This window comes from Papaver somniferum, chromosome 6 (genome assembly GCF_003573695.1).
Source record: "Papaver somniferum cultivar HN1 chromosome 6, ASM357369v1, whole genome shotgun sequence".
NCBI classification, from domain to species: Eukaryota; Viridiplantae; Streptophyta; class Magnoliopsida; order Ranunculales; family Papaveraceae; genus Papaver; species Papaver somniferum.
The window spans coordinates 65,037,480-65,049,163 of record NC_039363.1 but is presented as its reverse complement, the minus strand read 5'-3'; positions in this window follow the sequence as shown (position 1 = coordinate 65,049,163).

The window sequence follows — 11,684 nt, the reverse complement described above, 5'->3', positions numbered from 1 at the left end:
CCCAACGAACAATTGATGCTTGTGTCTGAAATGTCTTGGTTTGCTGATATTGTTAACTACCTCGCTAGAGGCAGAATGCCTTTGCATTGGTCTAAACAAGACCGTTCTAAATTCTTGGCTGAAGTGAAATATTTCTTTTGGGATGACCCATACTTGTTTAAATACTGCCCTGACCAACTTATTAGGAGATGTGTCCCCAATTCTGAACAAAGAGATGTCATTTGTTTCTGTCATGACCATTCATGTGGAGGCCATTTTAGCGCCAAGAAAACTGCTGAAAATATCTTGCAGAGTGGTTTCTATTGGATATCATTGTTTAAAGATAGTCACGCATTCTGTGTTTCTTGTGACCGATGCCAGAAATTAGGAAGTATCTCAAGAAGAAACATGATGCCCTTGCAACCTATTTTGATTATTGAATTATTTGATGTATGGGGTATTGATTTCATGGGTCCGTTTCCTAATTCTGAAGGTAAGCTATACATTCTTGTTGCTGTTGATTATGTCTCTAAGTGGGTAGAAGCAATTGCCACCAAAACAAATGACCATCAAGTAGTTTTTTATTATCTTAAAGAAAACATCCTCTCTCGTTTTGGAACACCTAGAGCAATAATCAGTGACGGTGGTACTCATTTTTGCAATAGACCTTTTGAATCACTTATGCGCGAATACACCATACCATCCTCAGACCAGTGGCCAAGTAGAAGTTTCTAATAGGGAAATTAAGCATATTCTTGAAAAGACGGTTAATTCGACTAGGAAAGATTGGTCTTTATGTTTAAATGATGCTTTTGGGGCCTATAGAACTTCATACAAAACTCCCATTGGGATGTCCCCTTATAGACTAGTGTATGGTAAAGCTTGTCACCTTCCTGTAAAGTTAGAACATCATGCATATTGGGCTGTTAAAAAATTAAACTTTGATCTTGATAAGGCTGGTACCCAAAGGAAACTTCAACTCAATGAGTTAGAAGAACTAATAAATGATGCTTATGATAGTGCCAAAATGCATAAACATAGGATGAAAGTGTTTCATGACAAGCGCATTCTGCGCAAGTCTTTCACACCTGGTCAAAAAGTTCTGTTGTACAACACTCGTTTGCATCTTTTTCCAGGGAAGTTACATTCTCGATGGTCAAGTCCATTCTTGGTACGTACTGTTTTCCCTCATGGAGCTGTTGAAATTGAAAACACAACAAACAATAACATCTTTAAGTTCAATGGTCAAATACTAAAGCCATTTCTGGAGCCTCTTCCACCAGAAGTCGAGACCATGGACTTAGAAGACCCTGTTTATGTGAACTAAACTGGTTCACCCGTGTACATACATATGGATTAAAAATCCATTCTCTTTCCCTTTCCTTTTTCTTTCTGCATAATTTTTATGTGTGCTAACCAAACCTTTTGTCTTGCGCTCATGTTGTTTCTTTCAAAGCATTTATTCAATTCTGGTTTAGCACCATCCTTTTGCATCTGGTAATCTCTTTCCTTTAAATCTGTTCTACATTGTTCTCCTGGTATGTTGTTGTCAATCTGATCTTATTTTGAAACACTGAGGACAATGTTAGATTTAGGTTTGGGGGAGTATTTTGCATATAGAGTTTTTTGTCTTTTGCTTAAAATAAAAAAAAACAAAAATTCAAAAATTTCAAAAATCTTTGTAAATCTTTGGATAAAACCTCCAACTTTTAGAGATCTTAGAGTCACTAGCATGCTTCTAGCTATGTTTACATAGAGAGTCTGACCGAAATAACTGAACTTGGAAGTACTGGAGAACACAATCAGGTTTTTTAGTTGTTAAAGCGTTAAAGTTGGATTTAACCATGCCGGTGGGAAAACTAGGTGCATCAAAGTTATTTGGTAGTAGAGTTGTGATCACCCTTAGTGGAGACTAACTATTTTTACATCAAGCGAGGCACCAACCTTCAATTTTTGTGACTATCTAAAAAAATCTTTTAGAGTGTGTGTCACCGTACGTAAATTCCGGGTAGGAATGGTGAGCTACCCAACTTCGCACCACCTTCAACACTATTTTTGATCTCTTGAGTGCTAATTCCGTCAATCATGAGGATGACGTCTAAAGATGAAAACTCCTTCTTGTAGTTTGATTTGCAGTTGAAACCATTCTCTCTATCTCGACAACATCAGCATATCCATAGAAACACATCATCATCAACAAGCAGCGCGACATCAGAATACATGAAGAAAGTCCAAGGTTACATGCAACAATACAAAGAGCAGAATTCTATACACATTTGAAGAGGTATTTTACAAGAGCAAAGAAAAGAAAATAACATGAGAATTAGTGAAGTTCATAAAATCAAGACAACACAGGTTTTGAAGAATTAAGTGATAACGTCCTTTATCCATGGCTTTGGTAATTTCATTATTTATTTTGTTGTTTTCAATTTGTCATCGTAGTCAGAAAAAAAAATAGTACTATAGTTTGTTTTTAATTTTGTTTAAATAACACCATGGTAAAGAAGAAGTATTTAAGAGAAATTCAAGCAACAAGGAAATTGAAGAGAAAAATCAGAAATTGTCAAGGTTCTACGAAGTTCATCATCAACAGTTGAAGACCAAAGACTGAAGGCGAAGACGTTTCTATGGATGCTATGAGAGTGTTGTTGATTGCCGATTGGATGTGAAGGTAACTGAGTACTCCCATCCTTGCTAATGGTTGATTTCCTTTCTTAGAGATCATTAGAAAAAGATTCTTTTTCCCACAATTTTGTGGAGTCTCCAGAAATTATTTCGGAAAGTTATCCTTCCCACCATTCAACGTGTGCATAATTTCACTCTTTATTCCTATCTGCACACATGAGAGACTAGAAAAGCGGTCTTTTTGAGAGCAAATATCATAAAAACCTAATTGGTGAGGCAGAAGTCGAGGCTTGTGATCACTCTCGAACCCGAATTCTTTCATATGGTATGGTTACTTCTCGCTCAACTCTTAAGGATGAGAATACGTTCTTTGGTATTTCTAACTTCGTGTTACTAGCATGCAAAAACTCTATGTCCTCAAATCTCCTTGGATGCTTGGGACTCTATTACACTCTGAAGTTGGAGAGGGTTTTGGGGCTACATCTCTGGTAGGCCCTCACGAGACTACAACTCGTCCACTAGGGACACCTAGGGGTTTAAAGTCTTAGTGCATACGCTAAATGCATTCGAGAGACCAGCGACAGTGGTATAGTTAGGATTTCCTAATTTCTGTTTCACTTGAGGACTAGTAAAATTCAGGTTTGGGGGTATTTGATGAGTGCCAAATATTGCATAATTTTACACCTTTTTATTGGCAATTATCTCATCTTTTGTGTTTTAAAATCATATATTATCCCAAATTCTGTATTTTCATTGTTTTCAAGAATAAATATGTTTACTAATTAATTTTGTGTTTTTAGGTACTAAATAAAGCTTGGATGAATTGAGAAGCCAAAAGAGAATAGGAATAGCGGCTAGCGACAATCGGAAGAGAGACAACACCAGGTTCTCGCGAGAAAGTCGTGAAGCGCGAAGGAGTAACGTGTAAATAGCTTCCGCAATCCGTTTGCACTCGTTCCGCAATCTTCTTGCAAAGCCTAAACCGAGTTATGGGTTTGGTAGAGAACTCAGAACCCAAATCCAAAATCCAAATCCGTTCCTAACCTGAGCCGTCAGATTTTACTTAGTTGCTCAGCATCCAGCATCTCATCCATTCAGAACATCAATATCTGAAGCAACTGCTCAACACCCAAGCTTCCTCATCTTCTTTTCATTGTCGAACAGAAACCCAATCTTTTCTCCTTCATTTATATTTACTTCTCTTGCGGAACCACCAGTACCACCTCCTTCATCTCAATTACTTCATTCCCCCGACCATTTCTGCTCTCAACTTCCATCATAAACGCCATCAATTAAGCCTCTAATTCCTATCTCTCTCAACATTATCTCCTTATCAAGAATATTAAACCTAGAAACTAGGTTTGAGAGAGATAAAATTAGGGTTATCTTCTCCAACAACTGGAAAAGTAGGTTTGCAGAGATGAATTGAAGAGGGAAAACGCGTTTTGGTGAGTGGATTTTCATTAAATTACCGAATTGAATATGAGTTGAAAAAATTGTGTATAAATAGAGGCTTGCTTCTCTGTAACAAAGTATCTGAATTTAGTTGGATCAATTGCTAGTTCATAATATAAATTTTGTTTTAATCATCTTCAGTTTGTTCTAATTTCATTTGCTAGGGTTTAGATGAAACCCTTAATCATGTTGAGATAATTCATGTTCATGTTGTTGTTCTTGATGTGCTTAAAAGGAGATAAGATTGATAGTTAACTAATTGATCAAATTAGCATGTGATTGGTTCTACTGTAAGAAGGCAGCCAATACTAGGGGGAATTAGTGATGCTGGTTGATGAGTCACCCATTTGAGACCTCTCTGGAAGAAGAACTGTGCTTAATTGATATATGAAGGATTAGTTAGTTGGTTGATCGAATTAGCCTGTGATCAATTATATTGTAAGAAGACAGTTGATACTAGGGGTGAGTTAGTGAAGATTAGTTGATAAATCATCCAGTGCAGTCTTTCCTGAAAGGAACAAGAACATAACTTGAGTAGGTATTACCTTAGCATAAGATTAGGGGGTGGATTCGACTACCCTAGTGCTTCTCACACCATTGTTTACAATCTGCTTTTCTATTTCAGTTACTACAAAAATCTCAGCCGTTTCGACACAAAAACAACCCCCCCTTTTTGGTTACTCCTTGTTAGAAATCAGTAGTAGTAAGACCATAGCTTCATTCTATACCCACCTTGTCCCTAAGGATCGACCTGTGCTTTCCCTGTGTTACATTAGGACACTCTGCACTTGCAGTAGTAATTTTAGGTATCTTTCTTAGCCTACCACACACACTTCGAAACAAGTTTAGAATTGGTTCATCTGACTTTCAAGAACTATGTGATTGATCAAACAAACATTCAATCACAATCATGGTTTTAACGGTTCTACCAAAACAAGTTTCGGTTCTACCTCCATGTGAGTATTGTGCATAGTCACACTAACTTTCCAAAATTCGGTTGACTAGGTACTAGGATCGGTTCCCCACATATATATGGTATCTAACTTATATGTGTTGCACATGTCCATAGGATCGGTTCCCCTTTGCCTAAAAACAGTTTGCGCATGTCCATAGGATCGGTTCCCCTATCTTCTATAAACCTTGCTGAGTCTCATACAAGGATCGGTTCCTCTTTGTGATGTACTGCACCTCTTACTAGGATCAGTTCCCCTTTCCCAAAATTTGGTCAGACAAAACACCAACCCGATCTTACCATCTCAGGTGATTACTTAAGATCGGTTTCACTAATAAAAGTCATACCAATACATAAGTCAGGCCTTTGTGAATAGTTCTACCAAGAACAAAAACAAGTTGTGAGCGGTTATACTCAATCACACATATTGGTTGTTCATAAGATATACAATGAATAACAAAACCAATAACACCTGGAAATATCCTTTTCGGTTCACAAACAAGTTTATGAACTTACTTCCTTAGAACATATGTAAACATTGTTCCCTAGGATGAAATCCTCACCTCATACCCATATATAATCACAATAACATTCAAATGATTAGGGCGATGTCTTATCTACAAAGCTTAATGGTTAAGCTATAAACCTCGTATTGTATTCCTTAATACTATGTCTATCTAGAGTTCAAATATGCTTCACAGTTATGTTTTCAATATGCACGACTTGAAATATATGTTAGGGAATGAAACATTTCAGGTCAAATATCACTAACCTCAAGTGGAAGGATGATTGTTGTCGGTGTAGCTCCTTGCTTCTTCACATCTTCAAGTCTTCTCAATACTTTTAATGTCTCACATCCTAATACTTTCAAGCTAACCTATACGAAGTTGACTCTAGTACATAATCAAGCGACTCTTAACATGAGTTTTGATTCACTAAAATATGACAACCAAACTTGACATACCAATGCTTGGTGGGTTCAACAGAGTTATGCTTTAACAATCTCCCCCTTTGTAAATTTTAGTGACAAAACTCTTACATCATATGGATAAATAAATTAAAAGAATTCATTACACATACGCTTGATTCAAAAATTCAACAGCACAGTAAACTGCTTACATACAATCCTTGAAAATGCCGATGTTGACATTATAATAACAAAGAAAATACTTCCCCTAAGGAAGATAGGTAGATATTCAATACGCACGTCTTTGTTATACCAATTCATATGACATGTTACTCCCCCTTAGTCTGTGCTTTCACTCTTTCGTTTAGATAAAACCTTCAAGCACCAATGTTCTTTTCCTTGGCAATACCAATCAATATAAAATCAACGCCGGTATCACTTGTTTACTCCATATATTTCTCCCCCTTTCTGTCATAAAATGACAAAGAAACGAAAAAGTAAAGGAAAACACGAAAAGAATCTTACAAATCTGATAGACTTGAAACCTGTAGAGTTAGGCACGAGGGTTCCACACATCATGTTTGATAACCAATATCAAAACCGAAACTACAAGTAGTTTTGTTTTGGTATTTACCAAGGAAACAATTGTCCGAAACAATTTTTCCAATTTAGTTTATCAAAACAAAAAAAATCAACTAAGCACCTTAGTCCCTTTGCTAAACCGATTGTTCAAAAACAACCGCTTAATTCGATAAGACCAAAATAAAGATAACTCTATTTTCCTCATCAGGTTCTAATTATCCATAAACTTAGACCTTTCAATTTTAAATAAGAAAAGTACTAGGTTAGTTAACTAGCATTTCTTGTTAAGGCATTCGATTAGACTTGAATAGCCGAAATCTCACTTCGATAACTCTAACTAAGATCAGAATTAACTTAGTTTCTCTTATCCGGAATCGAATTGGACTAAACAACTCATCCCATACACCTTTTATTTCGTTAAGACATAAATAATTCATACAAACCAACATAACTCAACTTGCATAATTATTCATCTCAACTGGAAGCAATTGAAACAACATAGACGTTAAAAGCACCGCAATTGCACCAAAATTTTGTAAGCCTAAACAATTGATATCACACAATAAAGCAAGATAACAATAGTTTTTCTTAACCGGAACCAATTGAATCACACACATCCACACACACATCATGGAATAAACATCAATTGAACCGAATTTTGTTAAGCAAAAGAAATAAATATATATGAAATAAACTCAGGCTTTTTTTAAACTGGAAAACAATCAACTAACAAGATTGTTACCTCAAATTTCGCATCCTCTTCTCCAATATGTTTGCATCTTCGTCCAGGGAGAATTGATATTGAAATATCATCATGTCGTCATCCTTATGCCAAAACAAAAAAAATAACAACAACCCTCAACCTTTACCAGAGAAAGGTTGAAAACCGGTTTTAACAATTGCAAGCAAAAGTTGAAAACCGTCGAAACACATATGCTTTTATGCTAAACCAAAACCGATTCAACATAGTGTGGATTTTTCACATATTGTTTCTACCAGAACCCATCATGATCCTTTGATAAAGCCTACCAACAAGGGTTAGAACTCAATCCCGCTAAATCAAAAAGTCACGCAAACCACAAGGGTTCACAATATATGAGATCGAATATTAAGGTAGTAAAACTGAAATCAAACATCCCATAAACATACATAGCAATAAGATAAAAGCATTCAAGCACATGTTATGTAAACTGAAAACTATCACAAGAAAAATTATCGATCAAATAATTTTATTCATAATAGACCAATACAATCAATGAAAGAAATCAAAAATTGATGTCTATTTTCCTAGCAACTTAGTTCTTCATATTATAGCTAAATGAAGGTGGATTACTACTCTTCAGCTTTTGAATTTCTTCAAGTAGAAAACCTTGTTGCTTGACCAGAATCTCTTGTAGATGAGAAATTTTCGTGAAGGATTATGCAAGAGCATGTAATTATGTCTTTGATTGAACACAAAAGTGTTTCAATGCCTCAATACACTGATCTTTCTTCAGAGTATTCTCTCTTTCCTTCTTGCTAAGACAATCTCCCTTTCTGATTTTTCCCTTAATATCAAGACACAATCCAGACTTAGTTTTAAGATGATCTTTCTGATCTTGCATATTCTCCAGAGAAACCATTTGATCCAGACCCATAGTTCGGACAAGGAATGATCAAAATAGAAGAAGAATCTTTTTATATTTTTCATACTACCGAAAAATATAATATTCCTAAAAATACGAATATATCAAATATCTTCAAATACTAGATATTATTTCCATAATCTACACAAAAGTGCCTTGATTTTTCTTCTTCCTCACTAAAGATTTGGCACACGTGGTGAGGAAAGAACTCTAATACCTGTCATGTGGCATTAGTATGAGATTTTATCTCATTATGGAATTTGGAACAACCAGAGTGTTCTTGATCTGGTATAGTATGAAAAAATCTTCTTTTGTTACCCCGAACTAGCGAAGTATCTTGAGATTGACTGGAATTGCATATGAAACTCTTAGCAATTCTGTTTCTAAGACAGTTTTTGCATCTTGTATTATTTTTCCTTTTTCCATTATATGATTTAATAACATCGGAAGACATGTCCATTAAAATGGGTAAATCACTAATGGAGGAGGAATAAATAAGATTGACAACTAATGCAATATTAGATGTTTCCTCTTCTTCAGAATCATACGAATCAGAGGTCTCATCTAGAGTCACAACCAATGCCTTACTTATAGTGTATTTTTTAAGATTGGGACAGTCTTTAGCAATATGACCAAACCCTTTACACTTGAAGCACTGCGGCTGATATTCATCATCATCTTCCTGATCCTTCTTAACAGAGACTCGATCATGTGGGCGAGATGATCGATGAGTATCTTTAAAGAATCTCTTGTTTATTTGCTTTAAGAGATCTCGAAACTGTCTAGTAATTAATGACAATGATTGTTCAATCTGATCATCAGAAATTTCTACAATCTGTTCATCTGAATCATCCATCTGTCTATTCCTTTCCATTTGAGCTTTCGGAATTCTTGCATCTTTAAAATCGATTCCTTTACTTTGAATAGACTGTGATTCATGATCAAAGATCTTTAACTTTCCAACGAGTGTGTTTCGTGAGAGAGTTGAGAGATCGTTTGCTTCTATGATTGCATGCTTCTTAGAATTGTATCTAGATGGCAACGATCTGAGAATCTTGCGTACAATATATTTTTCAGAAATGGTCTTTCCTAACGAGAAAAAAAAATTAATTATCTCAGAGAGTTTAATATGAAACTCTTCAAAAGTGTCGTTGTCATCCATTCGAAGGTTTTCCCAATCGTAAGAGAGAGTTTGAAGTCTATCTTCTTTATCTGATGTATTTCCTTCGAACACGATCTGAATATTATCCCAAGATTCTTTCGAAGTTTGACATGTTGACACATGATGTTGCAAATCACGACTTACAGCATGAATAATAGCATTCAACCCATCTGAATTCTGCTTTGCAAGTGCCTTTACTTCGTTTGAAGAATCTACTAAGCGTTTAAACTCAATTTCCGAATTTTCTATCTTTGGACGAATATAACCATCGACGACTAATAGCCAAGTATTAAAGTCTCGTGATTGAAGAAAAGATCTCATAGAAGATTTCCACCATAGATAGTTTGTTCCATCGAATGTTAGCGGTACGTTAATTGAAGTCGATTCATGATAACTCGAGTTCATTCTTATAGGTTGGATCATACCAAACACAAATTGTTAGATCTTTTCGTGTTTTCCTGCTCTGATACCAATTGAAAAGGTGAGGGTACCCAAATATACCTCAAGCTAAAACTTTTTCTTCCTATAAGTCTTTTCTCCGAAAGTGATTGTCTATGGACTGAGTCGAGACAATACAACTAATCGGTTCACACTTCGTGTGATCGTCTACGGATACAAGATCGGGACAATACAACCACGAAATATGTTACTTGATAAAAAGGTTCGGACTTAACCAAACACAATAGGTCACTTATCAAGTAAATATGAATTAACGTTTGTGTAATTTACTTTAATTATAATAGAACAATAATAATACGGAAAGATAAAGTAAATGACACAACAAGATTTTGTTAACAAGGAAACCGCAAATGCAGAAAAACCCCGGGACCTTGTCCAGAATTGAATACTCTCAGGACTAAGCCGCTACACAAAATTACACCTAACTTCGTATAGTTGATACCAAGAAACTAAACCTATAGTTCACCTAGTTCCGTTTGTATTCCAACGCCTCCAACTTATAAATAAGTCACGTACTTGGAACAATTCATTTGGTTCGTATTCCAAACAATAAAGGAACAAAAAATCTGTTTGGTATCAACTCTCTTCAACCAAGTGATATGAGTCGGACAAAGGCTCTTTAGTTTATCTTAACATAAGATCCTTCGTCAGGTCCTTAGATCTATCTTATGTTTAATTACCGAAGTAATCGTTTAAGATTAAGGCAACAACGCTCTTAATCCAAAGAATTGTGTTGATGCCGATATACTCAATTAATCAATCCAATCTACCACAAGGATAAACCGATTATTAATTGGATCCTCTTTTACCAAAACAAGTATTGTGCACACCAAAGATTATAAACCCAAGTCAGATCTTCAATATCTTCTTTGTCTTGAAATCTTCTTAAATCTTCAATAAAAACCTACACACAATCACTTGAATCTCTTGTGATCAATCACGCACAAAACAGAGTCTTTTAACGATGGATTATCACAAGATCGTCTTTAGACCTAACAACAGTCTAAAGATCTCTGTCGAAACTCTGAACTAGTTTGAGTGAATCTTATATCAGAAGAGAAGATCCTCAAGCATAAACAAACTAGGTGCAATCATATTTCAACCACCGTTAGTCAAACAAATCAATCGAAAACAAAAGATAAACCACAATTATCTAGTTTCCCACCAACGATACACGTTAGAGCTTCTCAATCCCAAAGAAGACTTTAAACTGAGCGGCCGTAAGAGATTTCGCTTAATTAGGTTACTCTCCTCTCCAAAAAGGCGGCTACACCAGTAACAACAACAAAAGAGTAAATCTGTTGTTACGAAGGATTAGTTTGCTAGAAAGGCAAAATTCAAGTATTTATAGACAAGGAAGTTTGGACACCAAGGAATTTCCAGAACCGAAAATATTCTCAAGATATTAATTAAAGCACAAATTCATTTTCCATAATTCCTGGAAATGCTCTGTCCAAAAATAATGATCGAAATCTCTCGAAAAATCTAATTAGTAAATGCACATTAGTAACTCTTGTATTTCCCTACAAAATGAAATTAATAACCTTAATTAAAAGATTCCTAACATACTTATGTTTCGATCCTGGGATTCACTTCCATTAGCTGTTAAAAAATATCTTTGAACAATTAATGATAAACATTCACAACACGTGTTCAAAGTATGTCGACATCCTATCTTTGTAAGTTCTCTTTCACACTTACAACCTTGAAACAGATTTTCCACACTTCCAAACAAGTTTAGAATTGGTTCATCTGACTTTCAAGAACTATGTGATTGATCAAACAAACATTCAATCACAATCACGGGTTTAACGATTCTACCAAAACAAGTTTCGGTTCTACCTCCATGTGAGTATTGTGCATAGTCACAATAGCTTTCCAAAATTCGGTTGACTAGGTACTAGGATCGGTTCCCTACATATATATGGTATCTAACTT